The 15,403-nt window shown below is 39.7% G+C and overlaps 1 protein-coding gene across 1 annotated transcript in view; it reads left to right on the top strand.

Moving 5' to 3' along the window:
- Window positions 1-15,403, top strand: part of cdkal1 (CDK5 regulatory subunit associated protein 1-like 1) — a 195,190-nt gene that overhangs the window by 17,322 nt on the left and 162,465 nt on the right. The window lies entirely within an intron of this gene.

The raw sequence follows: 15,403 nt of genomic DNA, 5'->3' as shown, positions 1-15,403 counted from the left end.
CATGCTCGCGTCGCACACATGAACCACACTCTGCTTTTTGTAAATGAGTTGGAGATAAACAGGGGCTTGGGGCTTCACAGTGGAAGGATGCTTTATTACTTGTGGAGAAGTGGGGCCGCTCTTTGCATCCCTGCCATATGTGCGAGACACGCGCCGCTACCGGGAGGAGTGAGAGATTCTGGGGCTTGTTATACAGACAGTTGGCCACACCGTTTTTCTGTGTGTAAGCAGAAATGGCCTGCACTTTCCGGCATACTATCAGCAGCCATTAATTCACTGTTGGCCCCAGCAGTTATGGGAGCATCCATCAAAATCCATGGCGGAAGAATGTAAAAGTTTCCGGGTTTAAATATGCTATTTTGGTGCCAGATAAGTTTTTAAAATTGGATTCTTATGACAGCTCTATAGTGCTTTACTTCTATTATTGCAGCGTGTATTTAGTTATTAGAGTTGGGATTTGCAGCGTTCCTCCGTATTGTGCTAAAGCCCTTAAGGAGCTGCTACTTGAATGCTAAAAAGTGAATTAGCTGGATATTTGTCTATGCATATGTGTGTCTTTGAAAATGTCCAAATCTGTAGCGTAATTTACTGCCGGAGACCTCTCAAATCAATGAACGCTGAAGGCATTAAAGAAATAGTTGCTCAACAGCATGTAATTAAGCCGCACTGTGTTTGTAAGCCTCGTGTGTGTGTGTGTGTGTTTATGTGTTTGTGTGTGTTCGTGCGCACGCAGACTTCTTCACTTGGCTGTCTCCAGTAATTTGAATGATCAAGGGAACGTAGGCTTAACGAGAACTCTGTTGTGCACTGTTTTCAAAATACACCAATTCCCATATTATATTTACATTCATTTCAATATAGATTTAATATTCATGAACTAACCATGAGAAATAAAAATCATTAATGTTAATTGAAAAGGGACACAAAACCAACAGAACAAACTCTTGGAAGGGGTCCAGAGTGAATTTGTGGGGCGTGTGCTGCACGTTTGTGACAGATGTGTGCATTTGTATTCTGGCCTCGGGCTAAAGGACACTCTGCGGTGGCTTATACAGAACAATAACCGAACTGACATTGAGAAATCTAAACTTTACTTGCGTTTTGAATTAGTACAATGTTAAGTTACTGATCCATATACTCATAACATAACAATAAAAGATTAAAGAAGACCTATGCGTTTGTCTACACCCGTGGATTCATATTTTTTGTTTTGAACTTTTGAAAATGCTATATTGACTTAAAATGATGTGATAAAAGAAACAAATCCTCGGATTTCCAGTTGATAAGAGCGGCGCTGCGTTCTGCCTGCACCTTTACCTCACCGCAAACATCATCACAACAAAGTGCTGTAACGTGTGTAATGTGCAGCGTGTACCCTGGCATGAGAGGATGTGTTTATGTGGCTTTAGTTATTTAATGTAAACCCCATCAGCTTTTTTTGTGGCCTTTTAGTTTCTAATTTTAGAAACTCTACACAATTTAGCATTTTGACAGAACAGCAATTTTACCATTATCTGTCATTATCTTGAATTTGCCCATTACATTTTGAGTACTGTATTTATTTAGATCTTTGTTGCTGTGACTTGATCATGAAATGCAAGGGAGGGTCCGTTATGCGCATGTGTAATTCCAAATAAATAAAATAATTTTAAGGACCGCTCATCAATCTTTTCTTTTGTTTCTCCTAATTTATTTATATAGGAAAAACTTTAAAAACGTAGATTTAAAAACACCAGCTCAAATCTTTCTTTTGCAGAACTTGCAAGTATATATGTGACCTTTAGAGTGCTTTACTTAATGCCCATGGTTATATCTGTGGGTTGAGCCAATGCTCAGTCCAAGTCTTGGATTCTTAGCCGACCGGACACACTCACTGCTCCCTCCGGCTGCTTTTGGTGCAACCGAAAGATTGGCATTTAATCTGTCACTTCTCCAGGGCATTAGCCTACATTTTGGGGTGCAGAGAAAATCCTGACAGACACAAACACATGATTGGAGATGGGGAATGGACCATAAAGGGGCAGGGTCAAATTGACTTGGGCTGCCATATATATAATTATTATGTCAGCTCATTTGCTTTCTAGCAAATTAGCACACATACACCTTGTTTCCAGTTACGTTTCACTGTAACACGTTTCAGTTTTGTGCTAGTTCCCAGACACTATAACCAAGAATATATAACAAAGCCATTTTGCACTATTAGTAATTGGCTTTCCTGTGAACTGCAGAATATCCAGGTAGTATAAATTGTAGGTTTCCATATCTTTTTGTATTCATTCAGCGCTATATAAGTTTTTACATTGGTTATGTTTATGTGATTCGTGTGATTTTTCAAAAAACGACAACATTTCATTAAACAGTTTCTCATGATAAAATCCTGTTCATGAGAAGAAAGTTTAGTAAGAGTCTTAATTGTTTTAAGCTCATTTGGCTAAAAAGGTAATGCGTAAAGCTGGGATCAGGAGGACTAGTGTAATGTAATGTCAAATCCAGCTTTAAAGGGAAATTGCGCTAATTACCCTCGTCTTCAAAAAAATAGGTTAAATGTTAAGATTATGAATACAAAGCAGCTCGCTCTTATGACTGTGTGTCTTAAATACACAGTTGCTTATTCCCAGGCTGCGGTCCAGTCGATGCTCCTCTGAGATCTTCCTTTACAGCTTTCACAAACAACTCTAGGCCTTCATCCTTTTAGATGTCTGCGCTCTGAAGGCACCCCACTGTGCTCCAGCCTTTTGACAGATCCCAGATTGTGCACACGTTAAGCCAAGGGACTAAGTTCATATAGGAAAGAAGATAGAAAAGAGCACTTTCAACCTGACATTTTTCAAGTAACATCTAAATTTTGTATTTTTTGAAGGGACTTCAAGTAACTTCAAAAACTCTTTCTATGATGACCTGATCATATGAAAGGTGTGATAATGAGTAAGGACTTATCAGACAATTTCCCTAAATTCAATACATTAAACCCCCTACATTTTGCTTTATATACCGGTAGGTTTTAAACTTCAGGATTTGTACTAGAACTTGGTGATAAGTTTTTCTTACTAAAAAATAAATATTAAGATTAACGGACATATACAACAGTGTCCAACAAGCTTCTCTACAAACCACCTGCATTTACTGTCACAATATCTTTTTTATGCCCCAAACCTGCTTTATACAGTCAAACACATGCTTCCCTACTTAAACTCAATAAACGATAAAGTCGTTTTTACACATTGGAGCCTTTTATTATTTTTTTACTTTTGACGACTTAGTCCTATACCATTTTGATGACACATTTTACAGTAGTATTGGTTGGTATCGGGAATTAACCTGAATACTGAAAATGAAAGTACCTGTATTTTGTAAGTGCTAAAAAACATTGCTCTGCTGTGCTGTGAAGATCGTTTGTACACCGACGATGATCGACGATGATCAGAAGTGGGTGAAGCACAAATTATTTATTATTATTGATTATTGAATTATTATTGTATTGACACAAATCAGACATGCATTACAGTATTTTATTTTAAGAGAGGGAAACATAAAATATGAAGAATAACTAAAATATGCTCAGATTAAACGATACACAACTCCACGTATGTTTTTAAGGATAATTATAGCATCTTCATAAATGGCCCTTTAACCTGAGAACCCACTCTCTGAAAAACATCCCTTTGTTCTTTTAGTGACCTCCTGTGGCTGGAGTTGGTATCTCTGTTGCAGTGATCTCTCTATCTCTATTCATTGATCCACGGTGTGTCCTACTCCAAAAACTAATCATTTCTGCAGTGGCCCATCGCTGACCTTTCCCGAAGATGTCATCAAAATCTAACAATTACTTTTTGTTATCTTGATAATAGAGTAACAAACCAACAATCAAACGCTGCCGAGATTTAACTTTTATGGCAGAGCTAAATTTAGTGGTATCCTTTAAAAGCTGACATGGTCTTTGTTTGGCCTGTATATTACTTCTGGGATAGATTTAACATTAGTACATGACAGCCGCTATGATCCTCATTATGTTGTTTGATAAATCTGCAACAACCTCCTGGTCAGGTCTTATTGAGCAGGGCAGAGGGCACCCTAGAGTTCACAGGTCAGACTCTGCTCTGCCCGTGATGAATTACATGTCCCTTATTGTAGGACAGTGTGTAAGTGAAGCCAGAGATTGATAGATCAGATTTGGTGATTTGGGGAGAGGCAATATGTCCTCATCAATGTCTACGGTCCACAAATGTTAGACTCTGTGTAATGATCTGTCGACTTCAGATGTTTTCTTTTGTACTCCCGGATAGACCAATCTTTAGTTTCCTAACCTTGTATGAAATTTAAAACAACATAAAATAAGGGACGATTTAGCAATATTTTAGCAATCCACCAGAGATGTGCCTAAACCTGTCTGTAAATGTTTAATGATGTTGAAGTATAACACACAAGTGAATGTACCATTGAATTGTAAAATGATCACTTAAAAGATTACACTACACTAGCTTTGAATATACTCTTCTCTTCTCAATATAATGATATTGTGATATATCGTGACAGTCTAGATAATACACAGCCCTATATTACCCTGTATTTTACTTTTAGGCCCAAAACAACAATTGCAGATATTACTTTTTAAAATATCTCCCTGTTGTGACGACAGAGAATTATGGATGTGGACTTCATTAGGAGTGGCACATTTGTGCAAGTCTGTGGCCAGGGCCTTTTCTTTTCCAGTTTAATTGAGGGAAGTTATTTTCAGTATTCTCATTTTGGTTGCAGGTTTTGTGGGGGTGAAGAAGAAGCTATTTGATGGGTTTTCGGGGCTTGGACTATTTCCAGCCAGTAGTTTTTCTCACAGCAGGTGATGACAGGCTTTCACATGGTCACACAATTACACGCGTCTGGCTCATTCTCCATCACTTACCCACTTTCGCACCCCTCAGACACTCAAGTGACTTCCTTCCTGCTGTTCTGCCTTCATTTTCCACCTATTTAATGTTAGGGATCCCTTATTCTTGCACAACCTATGCAGCATTACCTTCATCTGGCCCCTGCGGCACAATGCAGCTTAGCAATATGCAAGTCTTGTTTCTTTTAGCTACAAATGTAATGGTTGTCTCTTTTTCTAAACTACATGACTCATGTAGTAAAATAAATGTCATGCTTTGTATGGCTGAGCATTTATTTTTTTATTGTTATAGTTGGTCTTTTTAACGAGCACTTCAAGCTCTTCATGACCCACAAGACGACCTTAATTTGAACCATGCCCATTCTGCATAGCCTTCAGAATTTTTAAAATTAAATTTTTTTAGCTGACGTTCTTCAAATTAGTGAATGTAGAAGTGATGCGAATAAGTGGAGCTTTGGAACTGTGCTGAATTTGGGGCTGAGAGACATGACATTTTTCCCCAGTTGTGGGGAAATGTCACCGTCAGATGTAGCGGCTGTGACAGATGGCATAGCCGGCTCTGCACTGACCTTCTGTTCACCTGAACCAGTCCAAATACACCGCGCACAATACAGAATACACACGACACCTGCTGCCCCACCTGCACTCCTCTGTTCCCCTTTTTCACTTTGTCTCAACTCTTCTAACATCACTCAAACAACACCAACCTGCCACTATAACTGCTGTTCCCATTTCGTGGACTGTCTGACTCCACGCCACTGTTTTTTTAAAGTCAATAAACATTTTAATTTCAGTGTGATTCTGTGCAAAAGCCAGAGAGACCGCAGCCTCAGGTGGCAGGTGTGTTTGTGTGGAAGCGCAGCGTACCACCTGCCGTGTTCCTATCAAGTATCTTTAGTTACACTCAGTGGGATTTGAGCCTGAACCAACCCTGTGGCGCCGAAACACGAGCTTCCTGGATCTGTTGACCAATAGACAATCGCACCGGCAACAATTGGGACACACACACAAATTACACAAAGCATTTTCAGCGAGTCAAAAGCTTTTAATGTTGATTTGAGCAGGCTGTTTTACCATTCCTGATTCTTTATTAATGAAGGTCAACCACACAGAAAAGCGTTTATGTTGTGTAGGGAAGCACCTGTAAGCTTTTGGCATTTTCCCTACTGAGCTGTGATCTTGTTTCTAGGCTGACGGTCCCAGAGGCTTTTCAGTTGGTGTTGGCTTGACAAGCACTGACCTGGAAATTACTGCGCTACTCCGATACAAAATAGCAGCTGCAAGTTATAAAAGATGACATTCTATCAGAGTATAAGAGTTCATTCTCCATTCACCTTCAGGGGCACAAGTGTCAGCGCATTATTTAAAGTTTACTGTGAGACACTGATGAATATAGCCACACTCTTTCAAATCCCCTCTCGAATGCATGTGATCCTCTGGTTCCATATGACTTGAAGTATATAGACAAGTTTGATATACATTAAGTCATGCAAGATGACAGTAAGAACTTCTGACCTTTGCTTGCCTTATGTTTGAACCCTGAGGGCAGAGAAGCGACGCATGCAGTGAACAGGAATCACAGCTGAATGAGGATGATAGTTGGTCAAGGAAAGTGAAACAGTTTAGACCATTAAATTGAATACATAGTTAACTTTCTATAGATTGTCAGCTAATTAAATCACATCTATTGCATGCATTGCCCAGTGAACGCTGACATCAAGGCATTCATTTGTGGGGCTTATTTCTATTTTTACTCAATCAGAAGATGGACGGGTCACTGCCAACTTACCACGAAGCAATTTCACCAAACACTATTTGGAGTGACACAAGCCCACGGCGTATTACTTGGCCATAGGTGCGTGTATGTGTACGAGTGATGGATGCTTGGGAACATGCACTGCGAGATGCCAGCCTATGTGAGACGCGGGGTCAGGGGTTGTGGCTCAGCAGACCGCGGGCAGTCCTTAACCTCCGAGTTGCTGTGAACACACGGGCACATCGTCCAGCGCAAGAGGGAGTAGCTGTGGGGAACGAGCTGCATGTGGCATTTAGGTTACATATTTGAGCGACGCTTTAGCTCGGGCTTGTGATTAAATTGTGCAACGTGGATGTCACTGTAGCAAGGTACTGCTGTGCATCCTATATGTGCTGCGCTGACAAATTGTGTTGGATAAGGAATAAATCAACTCTCTGAAAATGGAAAGCATTTATAAGAGGAAACGAGACCAAAGTACATTTGTTGCCAGGTTGAAGGTATAATATGTAAATGTTATTAATGCTATTCTTTATCTAAATGTGGCGTGGTCCTCGTGTGACTGGTTGCTGCAGTGCATATAGAATTTATAGATCTAATGTATCTGCAACAGGATATCAAACTTGTTCTTATGCATAATGGTTTCATTCATATAATGTGTACATTTTTGTTGGATTGTTGAATATATTTTATTGTAAAGGGAAAATGTTAAGTGGACTGGCCATAATTGTATTCATTTGAAACCCACATTCTGTTTCATTTAAATGAACCAAATGCCTTTTTAAAATCATCTCCTTTCGCCAAAGCTTTTTGTCTTTCAACAATTCACCCACCTTGTGTCGTCAAATGTAATGAACCCTGCCTTGAACCTTCCTTTTTAATTGGTGTCGACTCAATGGAGAGTCGAGCATGTGGAGAGAAAAATCCTTTTTAAACATGCCATAAATTATTTTTTTACAGAGCAAGTGGCGGTGAGGTGTTGTGCATAGCAATTTAATCAGACAAACGGCTTTTTCAATGCTGCATCCTTGGCTTTTAACAGAATTCTTATTTATTCTAAGAGTGGTGAATGAGGAGGCCTTTAGGAGGGACTGATAAGCCACTGAGGAGCCACTTCAGGCGTGTGTGGAGGGAGACATCAGCAGGAAAATTAACAGGCGGAATAGATGCTTAGACTTTGGAGCTCCATAATGAGACTTCTATCGTCCGTCTAGTCCCTTAATGCGCATACAGTATGTGTACTCACATATCCATTTTACATGTAAGGTTGTATAGAACCGACTGCCTGCTGGTTTCTGCAAAATAACTGTTTATGCAGAAAATCCGGAGAATGCAAAAGACTCTATTCTTTGTGCCAGTCTCAAGCCCAGATAAAGCTCTTTTTTTGTGAATCAATGGAAATAAGATTATTGTTGTTGTGATTACGGAGGTGAAAATAGTCAAGATATGTTTTGCCAAAGCTACTAAAACACCGACAGACATGAAAATATTATGACCAAAAGTCGAATTACTTACTTTTGAGGTGCAATTTTTTTGAAGAGTCTGGCTGCAGCTGATGGGTAGCGCCATGTTGAGTGGAGCTCCACATCCGGTTTAACACATATCAACCCAAACACGTACCCTACTTAAGCATGTAACTATTGTAAATAAATAAATAATTCCAGTTTTCTGCCACCAGACGTGAAGGAGTATAGCTCCACCCTGCAGCCATCACAGCAGACCTCCTCTCCATACAACGTCCTGCAGTTTTTTGTGGCATTTCAAGAATAATACAACATGTTTTTTTGCAAACTAGGATTCATACCTTTACTCTCCAGTATTTTATCTTGCGTCTAGATATTATTTATGCCATATTACATTCCTGACAAAGCTTTCTGAGAATGTGTAATTATTCTGTATTTGAGTGAGCTGGCAATAATAAAACCCAAAGATCGCTGATGATTCCAGGTCATTGAGCTTGTTGCATTCTTCTTTCTAAACCGTTGCTCATAATAATTTATGACCTTGAAACCAATTATGATTGTTTATGCTTGGACTAATTTGAAGTGAACTCATTCAACCACAGAAGGCTTTTCACCTCTCTGAAAGGATTTCCTGCTCCTATCCTTTGAACACATGTGTACATGCCGGGCCAAATGTATTCACACAGTTTCAGATTGATTCCCAGAGAGGTGAAAAGTCTCCCAGCAAGTGGTGCTGGCTCTGCATGATAAATGGCCACTTGTGCCCTTTTAACTTTCGGCTTAAAGCTGCCACACAAGAAATAACTTCAGCATTAGCTTTAACATGCTTTGAGGTCTAGACTGTACAATTTTCTGCTTACACCTCTTTAATGTTTTTTTACGTATACTTTCTCCTCTTGCCTTTGTGAGTCTCTTTTGTTCTTGAGCTTTTGTCTTGTTTTCAATGAACGTTCCCCCGTTATGAATCATTCAAGTGGTAAATATAACTCATTTACAGCAATGCAATATTCATCACACATTGAGCTCGTTTTACAAGACAGCTGTCATCCAGTTCAGGTCGATGGGAGGTATGTGCTGCATTTGTTTTTAAAAAGGCAGTAATCGCAAAACCGGGAGTTTCCACGGACTTGCTTTACAAGGCCCATGTTGATAATTGGACCACATCCTATCTTTGATGTACCCCGTGGCCATGTGAACTAACTATAAACTAGCCATGTTATAGGTGTATTGATTGGTCAACAGATTGCTTGTATCCTGTAAAACACGGCTCCAACATGAATGCCTTTATTAAGCTTATTTTGTGGCTGCTCTACAACATGCATTTTCTGTTTATTAGACCCAATGAACTATCTCAGCAAAATGCGTACCTTTAAATCTTCCTTATGCCTCCATTACTTAGGGCCTTTACCTTGGACGTGTCTATTTTCTTTCATTTCTCCTCTAAAATACCACCATTCAGGAGGGATCCCATCTGAATACATTCCCTGGTTATATTAGATGCTGAAGGTGAGGTTATTGTTGGCCTATGAACATAGTCCAAATGAGATTTGTGAAAGGGACCGACTGCATATTACGTTTGTATACATTTTTTTTTATGTTTTCTATATCAAAATCATGCTGAGATTGCAGCTGTTCGATAAGTTTGAATGAAGCTGCACTGGGCCGATTTGGTGGTAAGCTGTCACTCTCTTGATAAACAGAGAAATGCTCCATCGCAGGGAGTGAAAAGATGTGATGGGCGTAGGGGAGTGCTGGTACCTGGAGACTCACTGGGTAGTATTCAGGATTGTGTTTCCTCCTTTTATCCCGGCTCCGATCTGTTTGCCACGCAGTCAGCTCAGTGCCTTTTTTTTTTTTTTTTTTATAAAGATGTTCTTTTGACAGTTTGCTGTCACTCACTTCTCTCCTTTCTTCAGCGACTCTTGAGGCCCACAGCCTAGCACATTAACTGTATTCATTTTGTTTGTCTGCAGTTCAATCCCTAGCTGCAGAGTTCACTGTTTAATGTATTTCTTGTTTGAGAGGTTTTCATATACTACTTCTCTCTTTATTCACAGTGGAGATGCAAGTTTTTATTACATTGCAGCTATACTGTCAGTCAGGTCTAAAGGCCTGTACGCCGCTGTTGTTCTTAGAATACAACGCCTACTGTATAATGTAAGAACATTGTCAAAATACTGTATCAATACAAACCAATGTATTATATATATATTTTATATTAAAAGTTTGTTGTATCTTCATGTAGAATGATTTTTGCATGAAACAGTATTTTGCAAACAAATGTCAGCATAAAGGATGCACTCCAATATAATATGAATACATTTTTTAACTGTTACAATACACTATCAATATTAAACAATACAAACACAAATGTAGACCATTAAAGTACAAGTTACAAGTGTGAATGTGAAAAATATCCTGGACACACACTAGCCCACACCACCTCACAGCATTAACCACATCTTAATTACTGAGGCTTGATGGGTACTTAACCTTGGCCCTGGGTGCTCCTGCTAATGCTGGGAGGTCAGGAGTATGATTGGCTGGCTCATTGTCAACTCAGCCAGAAACAGCTGCTGGAATGCAGATGTGACGAGCCCATAGACAAAGACAAGGGACTACTCAGAAGAAAGTGAACAAAGGCTACAGAGAAAATTGTGTTTTACAATCTTTCTCATTGGAGTAGATGTGTTGTTTCGATCAAATTTTCAAACTGATATGTCCATTTATTTAATCTTAAAACAGCAAATGGCGGCCACTTCTATTGTATAGGTTAAGCAAAAATAATATAACCGTATCCACAAAGACATCTTGTTGGCAATTTGAGTTGTACTATACAATTATAAAGTTTTTGTGTGATTGACTACCACCTTTTTTATAGAAAATAAATTACACAGATGTTAAAGATTGTAATTTTTGTACCCGTTTTTATTCATATTTAAATGTTTAAATTTTTTGGGCCCTTGGGCTTTATTAGACAGGAAAGTTAAGCATGAAGGGGGGATGGGGGGATGAGTGAGAAGGGAGGACATGCAGTACATTGTTGGAGTCGGGATTCGAACTCGCGAACTGCAACCACCTGCACTTGGAGCTGTGCCTTGACCACTCGAACCACCTGGTAGCACACCCCTTTTTTTCAATCCAACTTTATTTTTATTTCATATAGATGAAGCATGTCGGTCTAATCCCTCCCATATCATATAGATAAACTCAGATTCTAGATCTTGGAGAAATATTATAGACCATGCCAAGAAGACCTCAACCTTTTAAAATAAAAACTATACGTCAGTACCACTCTATTCACACATACCAAATATTTGCCATCTTAATTTTTTTAAAAAATAAATTAAATGCTTCATTTAAAAAAAATAAATGGTTAATTTTACATTGTTTGGCAGCCATCCAGAGTTATTCCTCACTTTCAGAATCTGTTTTATTGCCATTGTCAGTGAACAATTCACAAACTAGGAACTTGCTTTGGCAACAAAAACATATAATAATAATAATAATAATAACAATAATAATAAACTGTGCTAATGATGCTAAAATAAAATAAGGGCATGCAAGATAAAATGTGTCGAATATGAGCGATGCAAATATAAAATGTGTACAGGAACAGGATCAGAACAAGCGGTATTTACATGAATATTTAAGTGTTTTTAAGGCGCTATGAAGTGTTCATGAGTCCAATAGCAGAGGGTAAGACTGCTCGTCCTGGAGTCTGCAACCGCACCGTGTGTCCGTGCACAGTGCACTGTAGTCTCTGTTTGTCCCTGGCTGTGGCTCCAGCGTACCACACAGTGATGGAAGAGGTGAGGATGGACTCGATGATGGCCGTGTAAAACTGCACCATCATCTGCGCTGGCAGCTTGGCTTTCCTCAGCTGCCACAGGAAGTCTTACGCTACTGCTAACGACAATTACCACGCTAACAGCACACCAGCCTTACTTCATGGTTCATGGATGATAAAAACACTTTGTAATAAGATGCAGACAACACATCATCATCTCATTTTGACCCTAAGAGCTGTTCTTTTTTACTCTGTACTGGAGCAAGAGAGATTTTACTTTATTGCATGAAAAATTGGTACAGCCCTTTAAAGTATGCCTTGCTATCAAATAGACAAACATATTAGTTTGATAATTGCTATTTAATTTTGTCTATTCAACTCTATAGCAGCACTAGTTGTGAGCAGCCCGGATCAGTGTGTGTAGTTCCCAGCATCATAACATTATCCTTTTATTACTATGACCTCATCCTCTGAGCTGTGGGTTCGCTAAGTAGCATATGGCAACCTCTGAGAGTCTAATGAGCTCATCCACTTCCTGCATGCAGCTAGCTGTATAGCCATGGAGCGCAACAGCAGGAAAAGTCACAGAGAGGACACATACCTCTTCTGCTCCAGCCCACATTGGAATTTGAATGATTTACACATTAATATATAGTGAACCATTTATTCTTTCTTCCACTTGACTAATGTCATGGCCCGCTGTGGATTTTTATTAAAAACATTTTTTTTTAACATCATATAAATGTATATAATTTCTTCACAAAGTGTCTTGTAATGTAAATTATGATCTAATATAAAACGATGCAAAACAAATGACCATGACTTGAGGACAAAAGACAGTTATTTTGCGAGTTTTCCCCTTTGGTCCTATTTTTTTGTCAAGGTAGTTGGACAGGTAAGTGACATGGAACTGAGTTGGGTATCGATCCAGGGTCTCTGCGGTTCATGTAGCACACGTTCCAGCAGATGAGCCACTCGGCCCTTGGTCTCAGTAACTTTTGTTTGGTTGTACGGTTTGGACTGGTATGTCTCTAAAAAAATCTTGACCGTTTGGGGGCTTGTCCCTATAGAGCAGGGTTGCTCAAAATCCAGTCTCTGGACTGAATCCAGACCTGGAGGTGATTTTGTCTGGAGCCTTCCCCTCATACTTTGATTCTCTCATTACGCGCGTTACGAGTGTTGACGGTCTCGTATTCAAAATCAACATCATTCAAAAGAAAATTCATCCACATTTTCCTCTTCACTCTGTGTTTCCATGCAACCTGCACTAAATGCTGTCTGAAGTGCTGAATTTGACGAGGGAGTTTGAATAAAAGTCTGTCCGAGAGCATGACAGAATATGGTGAATACATGGTTAAGAACTGAAATATTCACATAGAAATATGGTATGTGGTAGTGATGCATCGCTGTATGGGCCACAAGGTTCAAAGCGTGGGAAAAGTAGCTGCTTTAAGTCTGAATATTACGGTATGTTGATAACGCTGGTATGTGGCCATACCAACTTGTCAATGCCCGAACGGATGGAAATTGGCCCATGGTGACGATCCGGTGTGTTTACAGCATGTGTAAATCCTACTAAATAAACTAATAATAATTACGCCCAAGGAGTGTCTTGTTAGATTTGAGTTCACAAATTAACTAAAAAACATCTTATTATACACCTGCTGAATTGTTTTCCTTGTATTTAAAAGTGCAGGCAAGGGTCTCTCATTTTTCCTACTTGCTCTTAAACATGGGACTAAATAATGCCATAACTGGGTTCAGGCCATTTTAAAATCTTCTAAAGTGCAATTTTTAACGTATTACTGTATTTTTGGGAGTATAATTTTCCAAAAATGCATAACAGAGAAGAAAAAAAACATACATTAGTTGCACTGGAGTATAAGTCACATTTTTGGGGGAAATTTAGAGAACAACATGGTGAATAGGTGTAGAAAATAAATAGACCAAAGCATCAGAATTACCCTAAATCACTAAATCCACTGAATTATTCTTCCTCTGTGTCACTTCTAAACAACTCCCCAAACTCTGGCGGAAGAGGAAGTGCCAATTCTTCTTCTGCGTCGCTTAGAGCCTAGAGGGCCCTCTTGCGGTTGTCAGTGTGAAAATAACGAGTCAATAATATCACATATAAGTCGTTCCGGAGTATAAGTCGCACCAGCCAAACTATGAGAAAAGTATAGTCTGGAATAATTGTATCAGTTGTTTGGGAGTTTATCTGCACATTACTTATAGTGCAAAATGGCATTAGCACTCTGTCAGTTTCTTTAGGGTAAATTTTGTCTATTATTCAACGCATTCAATCATCATTTTCCCCTGTAATATGTGATTTGTAGTCGCTATAGCACAATATATGCATGCATGCTCTTATTATGTACTTATGCACTTGTATGATATTAATACGCCTCTATGATCCCTGTAGAAGACTTTCAAGACAAGTTGTGAGAAAGTTGAAAAGGGGCTGTATATAGGTCATGCCCCGTGCTTATTTTAATGTCATATTTACGGCATGGGCCTTAGTCCATTTGGTCTGATCAATTGAGTTGGACATTTAGTCTGCTCTCATTTGACTGATTCGCTGTGTCCACTGAGCTGTTAAAAACCAGGATGTACAGCGCAGCCCTCCCGACCATACATTCACAGAACAGAGGTCATACATGTATGCATAGAGCGAGGCACGCTGTTGCTCTATCTTCTATAGAAATCTGCGAAGGCCATGTGGGTGTTTGGACCCTGTCAGTGGGTACATATGCGTGTTCTGGAGGCTATGGCGAGTCATAACACAAACTTGACAGGGGGCTGGGGAGATTTAGGGCAAGGTGCCAAGAAAGCCAAGAAACACGCACACATACACTCTCTGCCCCCGATCTCCAGGGACATCTGCTCCGGTCCGGGTCACTGCCGGCGAGTGCGTGGTCGGCCTCAAAAGTATCACCGCGGCAACTGCATCACATAATCCCATTCCATCTCGTCCCATCCAGGAAGCATGTGCGACGTGATTGGCCCGTTTCCCCTGGGGCGCTCAGACGACTCGGGCTCAGGCGCTGTCTGCTTACGCGCTGTGTCAGCTCCAAGTCTGTGGGCGGGGAGCAGCGCATTAAAGGAGCGTTTGGCACTTTTTGGCAGGAGACTGTGAATTATGCAGACGCACCCCTACTGTGCAGCTGTGTGTCATAAGCCTGCTGTATGTGTGCTGAGGCGCCCGAGTGTGGATAAAACAAACTCCACTTTTCTCACTTGGCTGATTGGTAAAATTGTGTATGCCTATGTGTTACCCGGATTTTTACTGTAATTAGAATTGTTGCTCCAATGAATTACAGAAAGCCCCTGATCTGATCTACACAAGCTTTTAAAACACAAATCACAACCATTACGAATAATACTATATCCAGACTTCCTCTACCAGTTTGTTTTGGGAGTAGTAAATAATAGTTTCAGATAATCACGATTTTAATGATGATCCAAATAGCCATAATTAGGATTTCTTTAGTTCATAAATGAGCACCTTTTGG

Source organism: Eucyclogobius newberryi, unplaced genomic scaffold, assembly GCF_026437365.1.
Source record: "Eucyclogobius newberryi isolate DKJ021-1_F unplaced genomic scaffold, fEucNew1.0.hap1 SCAF_3, whole genome shotgun sequence".
NCBI classification, from domain to species: Eukaryota; Metazoa; Chordata; class Actinopteri; order Gobiiformes; family Gobiidae; genus Eucyclogobius; species Eucyclogobius newberryi.
This window is presented reverse-complemented; position numbering and strand designations above follow the sequence as displayed.